At 36.8% G+C, this 16,856-nt stretch overlaps 1 non-coding gene across 1 annotated transcript; it reads left to right on the top strand.

The window, feature by feature from the left end:
- Positions 1 to 4,692: 4,692 nt before the first annotated feature.
- On the top strand, positions 4,693 to 4,799 carry LOC141625563 (small nucleolar RNA R71). Its single transcript, XR_012535336.1, has one exon. It is a non-coding gene; the product is annotated as a small nucleolar RNA R71 (small nucleolar RNA).
- The last annotated feature ends 12,057 nt before the right edge of the window (positions 4,800 to 16,856 follow it).

The following is a 16,856-nucleotide window of genomic DNA, read 5'->3' as shown; positions in this document are numbered from 1 at the left end:
ATTATGATTTTATGACGGAGAATTAACAGACGAACAAACAAAACAAATAAATTTGATACGAATTGCAGAGGACGGAGGAAGAAGAAAAGAAGCAGGAACTGCGGCAGCCTCACAAAGAGGCGCGGCAGATGCTGCGCTCCTTTGAAGAGGCGCAGCAGTTGCTGCGTCTTTTCTCGACTGTCTGTCTACTAGAAATCCGCAAAAAAGGTTTTAAAAACGGTTTTAGAAATCGGTTTTAATGAGGTGCTTTCGACATAAACCTTACAATTGTTATACAATAATAAAATACAGTAAATAAAAGAGAGATTAATACACCCTCAGACTTACATGTTGACGGAACGAGATGAACTAAGAAAATCGATTAGTGAATGCTCGACGCGAATGTAAGGAAAGAATGCCCTCGAAAGAGGAAAACGATTTAACAAATTGATTAATTAGATTGATTGAGTGTAGTGGTCAAATTGGTCGGTCATGCAACGGAGAGGTCGGGTACCGGAAGGATCCGAGCTTACGTGGTCGAAGGTTCAAGCACGTAGGCGCCAATTAGTAAGAACGAAGTCTAGAATGCAAAGGGAGAAGAGAAGGGCGGACACTCGCGTGAGAAATATGAGGAACGAAGGCTCCTATTTATACTAATCACACGACGGAATTATGGTAAGACTAGGATACGGAAGGAAAGATCCGGAAATAACCGACTTAGGTTTAACGCGGAAACTTGGACAAAAAGAAAACCCTGGAAAAAGGCGCAGCAGTGCTGCGTCCCTTGGAAGAGGCGCGGCACTTGCCGCGCCCTTTCACGGTAGGTTCCTCTCCGCGCGTAGAAAACGCGTTTGACAGCCTGTCGTATTTTAGGCATAACTTTCTCTACAAGACTCGTAATTAGGTGATTTCGGTGGCGTTGGAAAGCTAAGAGAAAGATCTAGAACTTTCTGTGAAATAGGCCTGACCCATAAAAGTGGTTATCACCTCGTAAAACGGGCCTAAAGGTCGGGTTATCATTTTAACTAAATGAAATGCACATTTTGTAATGTAAACTCTTAGTTTAGCCTAATGAAGTGACATGAGACTCAAAATGATATATAAACTCAACATTTTATGACATCCTAACCTTAGGTAGACAAGCACATTGCTTTGACTCGGGATTTGACGGTTTGTAGGAAATGAAGACGGTTTTTGACCCGGACTCCAAATGTACTCTAATTACTGTCAAAACGACCGTATCGGGACGTAGATGACAACTAAGAGGTAGACATTAATATTTGAGCAATCACTTGACGATAATCTTACGAACTGTCACAAATCGTTCCGCGAACCAAACATGCGGCCCAATCATCACTGGGTGGTTTGCGAGGGGTGCAGAAACGAGGTGTCTACACCAGTTATAGGCTCTAAAACTCAGAAATATGATGTAGCTTGCCAATTATTAATGTCAAGTCTCAAGTTCAGCAAGAATGTAACGAAAACTCGTAGATATGCAATTAATTCTACTAATGACATGTTAATCAAGCAAGGCTCAGGCAAAACAGATGCAAAGAGCAATATCATCCTTGAAATACTACCGTTCCGACTCGACCTATATGCTAAAATAAATGTGCATTTTATGGGAATTTTTTGAAATTTTTCAATTTTTTTCAATTTTTTTTTTTGAATTTTTCTGTATATAATGAAAACGAAATAAACAATGCAAAACAAAATTAAACGTGAATGCAAGCAAATGATATGCGACGCAAAACCCCACGTATAAGACTGAGAAAACAAAATTCTTATTGGTAGCAGTGCTACCAATAAGAGTGCCTGAAAGACAGAAAACACCACGTATAAGACTGAGAAAACAATTTTGAAGCGTAAAAATTGTGCAAACATGAGACAATAGAAGAAATAGGTAATTCGACGGAAAATAAAGTGGAGTAGAAAACTCCCTTAGGTCCGCATATCGACCAAACACAGCAGGGGAGAGGTCGTGAACGAATATAGCAGCAGCAGTGGTCGATCGACCTAAAGAGGCAGTCGATCGACCAGGTGTGGCATGAACAGTAGCTCCTGTAAACCTGCAATTCAGTCGATTGACCATGATGGCCAGTCGATCGACTGAAATCACTACTGCAGCGTCTTATTTCTTCGTAATTGCTCAATGATTTGAGCTAACTAGCTCTAAATACCTGCAAATGCACAACAATACGCGCCCAAAATTGCGCAAAACCCATGGCAAAGTCTAAAGTTCATGAAAATCTTAAGCAAATAAAATGAAAGCGGAGTTTCCGCGCACACAAAAAGAAAAAAGAAATAGTTCGAAAGCAATAAAAAGAAGTTTTAACGAACTTGATCAACTAATAGTTGATCAAGAAGGACCAAGGTATGGCCCACTTCGTCGGCTTCTGGCTACTAGAGGTAGCCTCAATGGTGCTCATCTCGTCAGCTGCACCCTTCGTAGCTTCGACAGTCGGAGAGCTCAGCTGATCAACTTGGCCATCTCCCCAATCAAGGACTTCCTTGGAATCGTCAGACTCCAAATCGGACCATCGCACCTTGATTGGCTCATCTTCCACTTCCTCATCAGTCCCATAGCTTAGGCAACCAAGACCGCCTCTTGAAACAGTCTGCTCTGTCGCAGCTGGAGCATCCAACAACTCTTCCTTCCCCAAACCAGCTCCTGCAATGTCCGAAGCAACAAATTCTCCCTCCTTTTCGCTTCCAGTCTGGGGCGGAGGGGTTAATACAGGAGTAGTAATAGAGACAGGCAATTCAGGGAGCACGAAGTACGATTTCTTTTCAGAAACCGTATTACATGTAACAGGCCACATAGGGTCCTTCTTTCTAGCAGGTTGGGCAAAGACGATAGAATGTTTCCCAACCTTGAAAGTCAAGGTGCCTAGACCGACATCTATAACTGCACCAGCAGTGTGCAGAAATGGCCTTCCTAGGATGATAGGTATATGGTCATCCTCAGGCATGTCAAGGACAACAAAGTCAACAGGGAAGAAAAACTTCCCTATTTGGACGGGTATGTCCTCTAGGACTCCTATAGGCTCGACCGCAGATCGGTCAGCCATCTGAACTGTCATTTCAGTTATTGCAAAACGGGTCAACTTAAGCCTCCTAGCTAAACTCAAAGGCGTGACACTTATACTAGCCCCTAGATCACATAATGCCTTCTCAATTGAGAAGGTACCTATTTTGCAAGGGACAGAAAAGCTGCCCGGGTCCTCTAACTTATGGGGCGCAGTGTGAGACAGATAAGAGCAAGACTCCTTAGTGAGTGCGACAGTGTGCACTGTTTCAAGTGACCGCTTTTTGGACAACAGTTGCTTCATAAATTTAGTATAGGCGGGCACTTGGTTAACTAACTCAAGGAAGGGGACTTGCACATTAAGACTACGGATAACTTTCTCAAACTTACCGAAAGATACCTGTTCCTTGGTCGGCACGAGTCTCTCCGGATATGGGGCTGTGAGGAGTACCTTAGCCCTCTCCTCCAATTCACGTGCACCGGCATCCTTGGACTTAGGCTGAAAGTCCGTCACCTTCTCTTTGTTGAAGCTAGACCCCTCCTCAGACCGTCTCAAATGAGAACCATTGACCGTCATTGAGCGAACTTCGAGCGGGATCGACCCATCAAAGACTCGGTTCTGTCCCAAAATTTTCGGGACCGTGGTACCTCGAAACAAGTGGTCTCGTAGATTATTTGGCATCAAAGGACGAAATTCTTCAACATCGCAGGTGATATTGGTCGATCGACCACCCTCCTCGCCGATCGATCAAGTTGCATGATTCGAAGCTCTCAGTAACCCGTAATTGGTCGATCGACTAGGTATATCAGTCGATCGACTGAAATTCCTGGCAGACGTCTTTTTCTTTGAATTGTTCGTTGAAGCTTTCTCTTGACTTGTTTTCGGCTCGTCTTTTTCAACAGCATCCTCAACCATGGCAGGACCATCAAGGGTAGACCCGCTCCTCAAAGTGATGGCATTTAGGGTCTCCTTTTGTTCGGGTTGAGTGGGTAAGTGTCCGGGAGCTCGAGTGTTATTTTTACTAGCCAGTTGAGCAATTTGGCTCTCAAGTAACTTCATCCCGGCCTCTCTTGCTTGGGACTCCTTTAGCAACAGATTCTTAAGCTCAAAAAATTCAGAATTCTGTGTTTGTTGTTGCTGCGGCACATAAGGAGGCTTTTGATATTGTTGTTGCTTTTGATGATGAGGCACATATGGTTGCTGCTGCGGCGGAGGTTGAGTTGGATTCAAAACATTATGGCTTCTCCAACTCAAGTTCGGATGCGGTGGCTCGTAGTAGGTGTTTGTCTGCCTATAGTGTTGAAAGGCAGCACAAGACTCAAAAGGACTGGGACAGTTCTTCGAAACGTGTCCCTCAGCTCCACATCTCTCGCAGACGAAAGGACCGTCTGACACAGCATTGACTTGGTATATCCCACCTTTAGAAGCTCCTCCTAGCTCATACTTGTCAAATCTCGCGGTGAGAGCCTCAAGTGCAGCAACAGAGGAAGATTCAGCAGCTCTCCTCTGGTTCCCTCTCGAATTCCCATACTCTGCCTTGTGGGTAGCTAGATCGTCAATGATCTTCCACCCCTTGGTTGCTCCCAAATTTTCAGAGAATCTTCCATTGGCTGCAGCATCCAAAATGGCCCTCTGATCGTCGTACAATCCATTGTAGAAATGATTGCACAAACTCCACTTTTCGAACCCATGGTGCGGTATGGTTCGCACAAACTTCTTGAATCGGACCCATGCTTCATGGAAATTCTCATCTGGCCCTTGTTTAAAACCCGTGATTTGAGCTCTAATAGCGATCGTCCTTGAAGCAGAGAAGTACTTCTTGTAGAACGCTAATGCCAATGTATTCCAATCAGTGATCCCTTGAACGGCTCGGTCCGGATCTCTATACCATTCCCTTGCAAAGATCGCGAAGGGAGAAGATGAACATAGTCTCCTTGATCTGGTCCTGGGTCACGCCAGCTGGTGGGGGTATGGAACAACAGTAGTCAATAAAGGTCTCCATATGTTTAGCTGCATCTTCATTCGCAGCTCCCCCAAACTGATTTCTCTCGACCATAGTGATGTAGGCAGGCTTTGGTTCGAATTTCCTGGCATCTCCTGGTAATTCGAACCCCTTGTATAAGTTATCGGCTGTCGGCTCAGAGTAACTAGCTATACTTGCTTCCTCGGCCATGACTGGAATTTCCGGAGAAGTAACGTCTCTTGAAGAAGTGGAAACGGGTGAAGATCATGGGTCTTCTTCGAACAGATCGTTCTCGTAATAGCCTGACAGAGTACTCAGCTCTTCCTCTGTCGGTAATACCCTTTGTGTTCGTCTCAACTCGCGCAAGGATCTTTCAAGCTCAGGGTTCAACGGTACTAATTCTCCACCCTGTGACCTGCGCATAAGAAGAAGCTACAAAAAGAATATGAGAAAAGTTTAAGGAACGGATGTCCCTTAAACTAAGAAAGACTAAAAATAAAAACAACTAAAATTAGGACTATTGCCTCCCCGGCAACGGCGCCAAAATTTGATACCCGTCGTTGTGAGTACCAAAGATAAAATTTATAATCTCCTATTAAGACTAACCTAGGCTAGTGGTAACAGGGTCGAACCACAAGGAGGCAGTTGTAAACTTTAGTTGATTTATGTTTAGTCTGAGGTAACTATTGTGGGGGTTGAATTGAATTGGTCGACAGCTAAAGTGAACAAAGATAATAAACTAAAAATATGATTTAAACAGATAAAAGAAGGGTACTAGGATGGTCGGTTCATTATAGCTTCGGCGGCAGCAAACTAAGTCGGTCTGAATCAAACACAGGTAAGGCGGGAAATAAAGAGGTCCTCTCGGTCCACTCTTAACGAATAGCATCTCTCGATCTCGCTATAGGTCCCTAATGTCACTAATACTAACTCTCGTCCTGAAAAATGACTAATGGTCCAAACTATACCTATCTTTCGATCTTAGCACAGTTTAGTCGATTTAATTGATGGTCTAATACCTCCCCTACCTTTCGATCTAATGGGTCAGTCACGAAATAGGTATCTAACTGGTCGCATGCATTCAACTCGTCAGATACAAGATTAAAACAATTAAAACGAAAATAAAACCCTACGAGGTCAGTCGATCGACTGGCAATACCAGTCGATCGACCAACACGCGAGACAACCCTTTCTAATCTAATGCCGCCTATGCCATAAATCGCCTACATCCTAGCACTGAAGAATTAGCTACTCATGCTAAAGATGAAAACAACAATAAAACTCATAACGATTACTGAATTCATGCTTAAGGTAAATAACAACAATGACAAAACGATAATTGGCTTTCGAGACACTAGCTATCAATTCTATACTAATAATGAAAGTAAAACAATAAACTAAAATTAGGGCATAATGAATACCGAGATTTAAGAGGAAAGATTAAGAGCAAAGGCAGAAATCCAATGTTAAAGATCGATATCCCAAACCCTAGATACTCGAATAATCTAAAACTGAAAGTACTGTATTGTGATAAAAACTTGGATAAAAACTTGATATTTAAACTGATGGTTTTATGTTACGTTATATAGCAATCAACGCAACATCTTATTTCCTAAACCTAAACTTCACGGGCTTCAAGTTTCTCGATCTTTTAATTCCCGTCTGGAATAGAAATCTGGTCGATCGACTGATAGGACGAGTCGATCGACTGCTTGTCAGTGAGCAGTAGCTTCTGGATCCCGAGCATTGGTCGATCGACTGATGGGGATGGTCGATCGACTGATTGAGCTGCTACTTGACTTCTTTAAACTCGTGGACTTGTCTTTTGGGTCTTGGATCGCGCACCAAGCTCGTTCCTCAAGTGATCCCTTTACGTCATTTGCAATGCAGCTCACTCGGGGACGGATTTGGCTCGATTTCCCGTTGAATTCTTCACATTTCTGCAATAACGTACAAAATACGGAAGTAGACGGAAATAGGGAGAAATGTAGCATAAACTACACAAATGAGCTCTGAAATGCGTGTAAAAAGAGATGTAAAACATCATATAAATGACACGCATCACTAATTAATTAGTTTCCCTCACTACCATCACTAATCCAACCCTAATTTCACTATAAAAACCTTCTTTTTCCACTCACTTCTCTCTCTTATCACACAAATATCAATCATCTCCTCTCTCTAAAAACCAAATAAATCAAAAAAATATTTCCCTCCTCTCTTCCTCACTCACCCACCCACCTCTCTTCCTCACTCACTCACCCACCACCGCCCAACCCCAACCCCGACCCCGACTATCCACACGACCACCTCCCCGAAACACGCAATAACCACACACCACAATTGACGCCACCGCAACCACGCACCCCACCACCACCAAGCACGCCCCTGACACACCACAACCACCATCCTTCCTCCTGCCTTTCCTTCGACCACAACCATACCCACCCTCACGACCCACCAGCCATCTCACCTCCTATTTTATGACCACCACCCAACAGATCCACATCACCACGGCCACCACCTCCTTCCTGTACGTCATGACCCCACATTCCACTTCCACAACCACCACCATCACGTCATCCCGCCATCACAAAAAAAAATAAAAAATTAGATCTGAAACCCCGACACAATAAAGCCACCAAACCCACGACCTCAACCTGCCATCCCGAGCTCAACCCACGAACCCGACGACCACACACCACAATCCGACACCAGCACCACCACGCCTCACGCCACTCCCTTTGCACCTTGATTTTTTTTTATAAAAAAAATTCAGATCTGTAATACGGTGGTTGTGGGCTGTCCATGACGGCCGTGCTTTGTGGTGGTGGAGTCAGAGGTGCCGGTGGTGGTTGGGGTTAGGTGTTGGGTTATTGTGTCGATGGTTTTGTGGTTGGTTTGTTCATGTTTTTTTTTTTCAAAATTTGCACGCTTTCTTTTTTTTTCTTTTGGTTGTGTCTTCGTTTGTGGGTGTTTATTTATATTGCGTGTATGGATTTGTGGGTTTGTGGATCTGGTTTGATTTTGTTTTTCGTGTGTGGATTTGGTATTTTTCGTTTGTGGGTTTGAATATCTATTTTTTTGTGTCTTCGTTTATTTGGTTGTTTTTTTAATTTCAGATTTAGTATTATATTTTTGGTTTTTTTTTTCTTTTATTGTGTTATTGTATAGATCTGGTTTTTTATGAGTTATTTTACATTTACACTCGTATTATTTGAAAGTTACACTCGTGTTACTTGAAATTTACACTTATTTTTAAAAGTTACACTTATATTTTGTTCCAGATATCCTAATGGTTTTTGTTAATGGTTTGTTTTTTCAAGATCCATGGTTGGTTTATTTCGTTGGTTTGTTCTTTTTTTTTTTTTTTTTGAAACCAAGTTTGGTTTATTGTGGATTTGTGGGTGTTTATTTATATTTAAGCGGTTTTGTTCATATTCAAACTCAGATCTAATAAATATATTTATTATACTCATATTTTTTTACATTTACACTCGTATTTCTTTACATTTACACTCATATGTCTTTACAATTACACTCGTATTTCTTTAGATTTACACTCATAATGTTTACATTTACACTTGTATTTCCTCACATTTACACTCGTTTTTATTTAAATTTACACTTGTATCTCCTCACATTTACACTCGTATTTCTCTTATATTTACACTTGTATCTCCTCACATTTACACTCGTATTTCTTCAAATTTACACTCAAATTTCTTAACATTTACAGTCGTATTTCTTAACATTTACACTCGTCTTTCTTTACATTTACACTTGTATTTCTTTACATTTACACTCGTTAAAATTATATAAATTTGCACTCATATATTTTTGTGGATATGAGTTGGTGGGGAAGGACGATGATGGTGGCATTTTTTGGTAGTCGGACTAAAGTTTTACTCGTAAAGGACAAAGTTGATGGTGGCGTTTTTTGGTAGTCGGACTAAAGTTTTACTCGTAAAGGACAATGTTACACTTATAAAGGACCAAATTCACACTCAAAGGACAAAATTTACACTCTAAAACCTTCAAATTGACTAAAAAATCAAATTTACACTCTGAAAATGTTAAATTTACACTCTTAAAATGTTACATTTACACTCGTAAAACATCACATTTACACTTGTAAAATGTTAAAATTATATAATTTCAAAATTTCCGTCACAAAAAATCAAATTTTACACTCTTAAAATGTTACATTTACACTCGTAAAACATCACATTTACACTTGTAAAATGTTAAAATTATATGAATTCAAAATTTCCGTCACAAAAAATTAAATTTACACTCTTAAAATGTTACATTTACACTCGTAAAACATCGCATTTACACTTGTAAAATGTTAAAATTATATAAATTCAAAATTTCCGTCACAAAAAATTAAATTTACACTCTTAAAATGTTACATTTACACTCGTAAAACATCACATTTACACTTGTAAAATGTTAAAATTATATAAATTCAAAATTTCCGTCACAAAAAATCAAATTTACACTCTTAAAATGTTACATTTACATTCGTAAAACATCACATTTACACTTGTAAAATGTTAAAATTATATAAATTCAAAATTTCCGTCACAAAAAATTAAATTTACACTCTTAAAATGTTACATTTACACTCGTAAAACATCCCATTTACACTTGTAAAATGTTAAAATTCTATAAATTCAAAATTTCCGTCACAAAAAATCAAATTTACACTTTTAAAATGTTACATTTACACTTGTAAAACATCACATTTACACTTGTAAATGTTAAAATTATATTTCCGTCACATTTACACTTGTAAAACTCATACAACATTACATTTACACTTCTGAAATCTAAAACTCAAAACTGATTAATTAGGGGCTAGAGAGAGAAAGAAAAATTAATTAGTGTATAGAAATTTGATTAGTGGTAATTTTTTTTGGTAATTTTCAATCTCAATCATCCATCTCAATCCAACCATCCACATTTTTTTCCTTTTCTTTTTAAAGGCCTTTAATCAAATTCATCTCAACCTTCCATTTAGTCCATCCAATGGCCCTTAGAGGGACTTATGGACTCAATGGCCCATGTTGGACTCATTAGATCTTATCTATATATATATAGAGAGAGAAAGGATCATGTAAGTCCACCTATTTTGGTTGAGTCCATAAGTCCTCATCTAAGCCTTTGGATGAGAAAGATGAAGGGCTGAGATTAGATCTAAGAAAGTGATTGAATGGCTCAGATTATAACAAAATATGTGGACTAGATTACTCCTATAAAAAGAAAAAAAACCCTATTTTGTTTCTCATTTTCTGCCTCCCTCCTTCTCATTCATCATCTCTCTCTAAAAACTCTCACCTCTCTACACAAACCCTAAATCTCTCCTCTCCTCCAACAACCACCACCCGCCGCTGCCCCTTCACCCGCCGCTGCCCCTTCACCCGCCGCTGCTGCCTCACCAACCACACACCACCACGCAGCACCCGCCGCCCACAACCACCCAGCACGCCGCCTCCTCCCGTTCTCCTTTTTTTTTTTTTTTCAAATCTGAAAAAATGAAGTGGCGGTTGTTCTTGGTTGTTGATGGGTGAGTTTGTGTCGTCTTTTTGGTGGTTGTTTTTCGGTTTTTGATTGTTTTTGGATGGTGGTGCCATGGTGGGTTTGTTTTGGTTTTTTTTTTCGGTTTCTTTTTTTTTTTTTTTTTAGTGCTGCCGGTGGGGGTTGGGTTTGGGGATGGTGTTGGTGGTGGTTATGGTGTTGTGGTGCGTGACTGCGTGGTGGGTCTGACGCCTCCCACTTTTTTTTTTTTTTTCAGATTTGGTATAATAAGTGGTTGGTGGTGGTGTTGGTTGTTGCGGATTGGAGGTGGTGGCGATGTAGTGGTTGGGGTAGGAGGTCGTAGGATGGTGGTGGTGGTTGAGAAAGAAGAGAAAGAAGAATTACTATAAAGTTACACTTCCGAGGACTAAAGTTACAATTTCAATGACTAGAGTTACAATCGTAAGGCAGTACAATTACACTTTAATGACAGAACTTACTCCTCCATACTAAAGTTACACTTTTGAAAGACAAAAGTTACAGTTGGAAGGACTAAAGCTACAATAGTAATTAAATTAATTGAAATTTTTACATACAAGACACTATAAAACTAAAGTTTCAATTTCAACGACTAAAGTTACACTTGATAGGAGTAAAGTTACACTCGTAAAAGTATATAAATTCAAATTTATGCATAGAAACCATCATACGACAAAAGTTACAACTAAAACGACTAAAGTTACAACTAAAACGACTAAAGTTACATTTGTAGGGCAAGAAATTACGCTCATAAAATTACATAAATTCAAATTTTTGTGAATAAAATGGCTTAAAAATGTTGAAGTTACACTATAAAAGTTAAAGTTACACTCAAAAATCATTAAATGAATAAAGTTACACTTATAATGCAAAGAGAGTTACACTCAAAAATGTGTGGTGAGAATAGGACTTATGGACTCAACCAAAATGAAGGACTTACTTAAACCCATCTCTCTCTCTCTCTATATATATATATATATATATATATATATATATATATATATATATATATATATATATATATATATATATATATATATATATATATAGAGTCGAGATCCGGTGAGAACTCCTAAATATTTGAGGATTGAGGATTAGTGAATACAATATCACATGTTCTTCAATACAATATCACGAAAAATTTGACCTTTGCCAAAAAATAGAAATTTTTTTTGAAAAAAAAAAATTATAATTTTTTTTTTTGCACAGGTGTTTTTTTTTTTTTGTGATATTGTATTGAATAATCTGTGATATTGTATTGAACAACCTGTGATATTGTAACGAAATCCTCAATCCTGAAAAAGATAGTGTATCCTCACATGATCCCGTTCCTATATATATATATATATATATATATATATATATATATAGAGAGAGAGAGAGAGAGAGAGAGTGAGCATCCGGTGAGTCCAACATCTTAGGTGAGTCCGTCCTACCAATCTAAGCCGTTCGATCAAACTTCATCAATGGTTCAGATTTCACGCGCCTTACTAAAGGTATACTTGTAATTTACTGATTTCATATAAAATCAATTTTTTTTCCTTATGTCAGAATCATTCATTCCCCTTTAATATTATCTCAACTTTCTCTATCTATATTTTCCTAATCCTATCAAACCTACGACCTCTCATGTCAAAACAAATTTAAGATTGAATATTCGACGACGATTTCTACGGCATGCTAATCTCTGGTTAATTGGCGCTGACACCGGATCAATTTGTTGTTGTTGTTGTTTGTAAGGTTTGTCTATATCTTTCATGAACAATTATTTAACCCTAGATTATAAATTTTGATCATATTTGAGATGGTGATGACTTTGTTTTTGTGTATTTCATCATTATCTACTATATTTGAGAAATTGTTGGCCTAATATTACAATATTTAGGTCATTTGTTGATTTTGTGATTCAATCTGAGTTTTCTTCCAAATTCAATTTGTTTTACTATCAATCTTCATCTCTTAGGTCTTCTTATCAATCTTTATCATATAATAAAGGTAAAAATCGTTCAAGATTTTGTGTGAAATTCGAAGGAAGCGAAAACGATTAAAAGTTATTCGACGTCAACTAAATAAGGTAAACTATTGCTATTTGTTTCTTGAAATTTATCATATCATTTGGTGATTTAGTATAATTTGCATAAATCGATCGCCGGATTCAATTTGGTCAATTTGCCAGATTTTTTGAATTTTAGGTTTATTGATTAACATTGACATTACCTCTCAATTGAGCAAGGGGATAACAAAAATAGTACCCGTACAAGTTTGATATATTACAATGTTTTCTGATTTCATTTCGATTTTTGTTTTTGTTTTTAACTTGTTACAGTAACGGCCTTAAAAGCGCCTAGTAAATCTTCAGTTTTTGTTTTGTTTTTAACTTGTTACAGTATTGGCGTAAGTGTGTTACAGTAACAATGTAACTATGTTATACTAATAATTATTCCAATAATGGTGAACTTTTCGAAATGATAAATATAAAGATATGATTTTTAGCAAATCATGTAAGATTGAATGTTTCTCTCTTAGGTTTAATTATGTTACTCTATCAGTTTAATTGTTTCTATAATGGTATTATTGTGTTACTCTATCGGTATTATTGTGTTACAATAACGGTTATACTTTGTTACAATAATGGTTTAATCGTGTTACGGGAATGGTAAAGTGCTGCAACACATGCTCAAAATCATGAAGCTCAAAGCGTTGCAACACATGCTCTCCTTAAACTACAATCAGGTGAGCTTGCAATACGTCTGGTAACTCCACTCCCAAGATGTCAGGTTACCTGTTACAATAGCGGTTTAATCGTGTTACAATAATGGTGTCAATAATATTATAATTGTGTTGGGATAATAATACTGATAATTGATAACTGTGTTAGAATGATGGTATGACTGTATTACTATGATGTTATAAGTGTATGATTGTAATGATTTCGTGTCTTATAATGGTCTTACAATGGATAAGAGTGTGACTTGGGACAATAACGGTTTAATTGTGTTACAATAATGGTTTAACCGTGTTACAATAACGGTTGAAATTTGTTACAATAATGATTTACTTGTGTTACAGTAACGGTTTAACTATGTTATGGTAATAATTTAACTTCGTTACCATAATCATTGTATGCTTACTATTTTCAAGTCATAGTTTTCTTCTCTTTTACTCTCCCTTATCTAATACCCACCAAATAAATCAGGTGATGGGTATAATGGTTAATTATACCTAAGCATTTGCGTTGTTTTTCCAAGTTCATATTATTATTATTTGTGGGGAAAAGATCAGCATTTTTATTTCAAAGAATAAAATTGGTACATCATATCCTTTTACACCCATCGACCAACATCACAAAGAAGTTATCTACTATGTTGTCCTATGTCATGCCTTTTCTTTGTGATGCACTCTAACACTGACTTTGTATTGAATACTCTTTAAAATATCAGTAGATGTACACATTCTCCCCTGAAATATCATTTCATTCCTTGGTTGCCAGATTTCATAAAGGGCTACAACAAACATGCATCGTTTTTGTCACTTGTATTGACTTCCTTGACTTTTACCCCTATTACAATGTGTAAACCATCGTAGTATAGCAGGTTACTTTGGTAGGACAGCTTCTATTGTTTTGCCATTGCTTCAGTGCATTCCATTTCTACTAAAACTTACATTTGAAATACAAGTATTGAATTGATTATGCAAACTGACAAAGACAAGGATCATCTCGTTACAGCCTGACAGTCCTCTAGTTTGCAAGAGTCCTCTAGTTCATATTATTGTTGCTTCTTCCTTTGATTTTTTGCATCAACAATTATAACGTAAAATTTAGTGTCGCACCAGGTAGTCACTGAAGTAACACTAGTGCTATAACCATCAATTGAGACAGTTTAACGTCTATTAGCTCAAAAGGTAGAGCATTGTGCCATTGCACAAGATGTGGGTTCAAATCCTACATAGACGACTAATTGTGATTAAGTTAATGTTTCAACTACGTGTAGGCGGCGCTCCTGTACCATAACAGCATACAACCTGTAAAATTCATGATTAAGACCTAAATGGAGCATATACTCCTATTCGACACAATCAAAGAACTTCATATACGATTTTATGTATTAATACTCTATGATATATGAAGTAACATTGGAGTATATGTTATTGTAGTAAGGACGTTATGTTACAATAATCATGAACATATGTTATAATAACAAGTATACCCCCATAAGAGTAACAACTATTGTAGCAAGACGTCACTAACTCATTAGCAGCTCACTTCTAGCTCACTTCATTATATCTTGAATATTTGCTTGTTATAGTTCTTTGGCTCTTGCTTTTTTCTATCTCTATTTTCTGTTCGGATACCTTTAAAGCAAGACGTCACTAACTCACTATCGTGTTTATAAATTGCACGGCAAGTTTGTTTACATGTAATTGTTGAATTTCATTATCCATTGATTAGTTTCATTAATTATGAGTTTGATTACCACTCTCCACTACATTTGAAGATGTTATACTAGCATGGAATAGTAATAAAGGAGCTATTAATTATACTTTGTAGGCTATGTGGGGTTCGAACCCACACCTCCCTACACATATATTGATATACGTAGGTTGCTCTACCATTGAGCTAATAGCCTTTTTGCGTAGTATTGATTCTATAAGTTAGAGTACTGGCAATGTGAAATTCATAATTGGATTTGTTTTCATGAAAATTGGGGGAAACCTTTCGTAAAATACTTGACATCTTTTACTGTAACATTATTACAGTAACATTATTACTATAACATTGTTACTGTAACACTGTTAAATTATTAGTGTAACATTGTTAGTGTTACATTATTACTGCATGCTATACTGTAGTTATTATTGAGGAATCGCAGTTACTGTTGAACTGAACTTGAAATATTATTACAATAACATTATTACTGTAACATTGTTACTTTGCACATTGCTCTCTCATTTGAGCTAATAGCCTTTAAACTAACAATTGGGTTATAAGGGAACTGAAACAAGAATATAATACATACAAAACAAGAATACTTGGAGAAAACATGATAAACATTGACACAATGACAACTACATTATGTCATGTAGTAACAATAATACAGTAACAATGTTATAGTAACATTGTTACTGTAACAATACATTGTTACAGTAACATGTGCCGAGAATTTTACAAAAGCTAATTTAATCGTCTCAGTTTATCCCCAATTTTCATGAAAACAAATCAAGTTATGAATTTCACAATATCATAACCCTAAATTTTTGACAAATAATATAAATACATAAGATCGACAACAAAAAAAGATAAAAATGATATTATAACACGATTCAACAACTCATAAAATTGCACTATAAACACAAGCGACATGCAAATTAAACATAATTTTTTGATTTAAAAATCAATTACTCGATTTGAGCAAAACATTAACCTTATTTTTTTGTTGAAAACGAAAAACTAAATTAAACAGAAATTAATTAACAAGAACAACAACAAGAACGTGCGATAACATCAATCACAACTAAAATTAAAAGATTAACATGAATACAAAAACTAATTAGGTGCATCAAATCTGAAAATCTCGCATAACAACAGCAGACAAAAGAAATACCTCAAAAGTATGCGTTAGAAATTGTAAATTAATATCATTTGAGTAAGAAATTCGATTGAAGGTATGTCATCGAAATATGCAATTTTCATTGAAAGATCTAAGATTGGAGATTGATTAAGTTGTTTAAATTATTGAAGTGATTCAATCTTGTATTGATAGAATCATGAATTGCTTAAATTGATTATATCGACATTCAAAGTTGAACATCAATTTAAAAAACAAAATTCAATAATAAAATCGATTTGTTGCAATTAAATAAGAATTTGGAAAGTAAAAAGAACTAACCTTGAGATCGATTGAAGATGAGCGATCGAAATATGCGAAAGCAGAGTCTAATTAAAGTGTTTTGATTGATTGAATCTTAAATTGCAAAAAATTGTGGATGAATTGCAAAACGCATTTGATTTATTTGGAAATCGCCAGAATTGGGGATAAATTTAGGGTTTAGAGAAGAACGTGGTTATAGTGAGAGGCAAGAGACAGAAAGTGATATTCAGTTATGACGGCTGAACATTGAAAATATGAGGTTTTTATATGTCAATCAATGACTAATCCCAGCCCTTGATTTGTGTTAGATCTAATGGTTGAGATTAATATGCTAGACTCACCTAAGATACCTAGACTCACTTGATGCAATTTATATATATATATATATATATATATATATATATATATATATATATATATATATATATATATATATATATATATATATATATA

The sequence above is a fragment of the Silene latifolia genome, chromosome X (genome assembly GCF_048544455.1).
Source record: "Silene latifolia isolate original U9 population chromosome X, ASM4854445v1, whole genome shotgun sequence".
Taxonomy (NCBI): Eukaryota; Viridiplantae; Streptophyta; class Magnoliopsida; order Caryophyllales; family Caryophyllaceae; genus Silene; species Silene latifolia.
The sequence above is the reverse complement of the archived record's forward strand: the minus strand, read 5'-3'. Positions and strand labels throughout refer to the sequence as shown.